The following is a 1663-nucleotide window of genomic DNA, read 5'->3' on the forward strand; positions in this document are numbered from 1 at the left end:
AACATTTTTAACATCCGTTTTTCAGGATTTTTTTGTTGTTATTCTGGTCTCTCACTGTTCAAATAAAGCTACCATTAAAATTATAGACGGATCATTTATTTGTCAGTGGGCAAACGTACAAAATCAGCAGGGGATCAAATACTTTTTTCCCCCACTGTATGCCAGACATGGTGAATCCTTTTCCATTTAGTGTGTTTCTGCTGGTCAGAAAAGGTGTGTCTCATCTGAATTTATGAATATAATGTGTCTTGCATTGATGTGCCACCTGTCAAAAGGAGTCATTTTTTGAGTCTTGGAAGAAGTCGACATTGCTCTACTTGAGGAATGAATCGTGTGGTAAATGGCACAAAGAAGAGTTTGTCTGTCCTTGTTTTGTTTTTTATGTGGAGTGTCTCACAACCTGAGTGCAGCTGGGATATGTGTACTATCCTGTGAGAGCCTTTGTATACAGACTTCTTAATAAACTGATGGAGAAGCTATTTATGTCAAAAGGTTAAAAAAAATAATTTGAGTCACTTCCTGAATTGCAGTAGCGGTGCGTGGGTAAAATCAACAGGGAAGCCAATCTAGGGGGAAAATTCCGTATTACAACCTATGTGTTGTGATAATTGTGTACTCCTCTTAAGAAAACCAATGGTCCAAACCTAATTTCTCTAACGTAATCTGTTGAAAAGTTATTGGAGCTTTTACCCTTGTAAAATGGCCAAGATTAGGTTGACTAAATCAATGGAGGCCAGAGGGAAAAAAAGCTAAAAAGATCTTGAAAATAGCATTGTGTCAGCTAGGCTGGATGCTGTGTGAGAAGTGTGACAAACTGACAGGCTCACCTATTGAATTCATCTTTCTTTTCAAATCCGAAGGACATAAAACAATATAGAGGTAAGATAGATATCGATTGAGACATTATTTTCAGATTTTAGTATACGCTTTTCATAATAAATTCAGCTTGTGTCATGTTAATTCCTCAAAAGTCACTGCAAGAAGCGGCACTGCTGTCAACAGAGCATGCTGCTTATTATCGGACGTTTTACGTTTCCGAAATGTACATTTTTTATTTATTTCTTCTTTATTTAACCAGGTAGACCAGTTGAGAACAAGTTCTCATTTACAACTGCGACCTGGCCAAGATGAAGCAAAGCAGTGCGACAAAAACAACAACAGAGTTACACATGGGATTAACAAACGTACAGTCAATAACAAAATAGGAAAATCTGTGTACAGTGTGCGCAAATGAAGTAAGGAGGTAAGGCAATAAATAGGCCAATAGTGGCAAAGTAATTACAATTTAGCAATTTACATTGGAGTGATATGTGCAGATGAGGATGTGCAAGTAGAAATACTGGTGTGCAAAAGAGCAGAAAAACAAATATGGGGATGAGGTAGGTAGTTGGTTGGATGGGCTATTTACAGATGGGCTGTGTACAGCTGCAGCGATCGGTAAGCTGCTCTGACAGCTGAAGCTTAAAGTTAGTGAGGGAGATACAGTTGAAGTTTACATACACTTAGGTTGGAGTCATTAAAACTTGTTTTTCAACCACTCCACAAATTTCTTGTTAACAAACTATAGTTTTGGCAAGTCGGTTAGGACATCTACTTTGTGCATGACACAAGTAATTTTTCCAACAATTGTTTACAGACAGATTATTTCACTTATAATTCACTT

This window comes from Salmo salar, chromosome 08 (genome assembly GCF_965601325.2).
Source record: "Salmo salar chromosome 08, fSalSal1, whole genome shotgun sequence".
Classification (NCBI taxonomy): domain Eukaryota; kingdom Metazoa; phylum Chordata; class Actinopteri; order Salmoniformes; family Salmonidae; genus Salmo; species Salmo salar.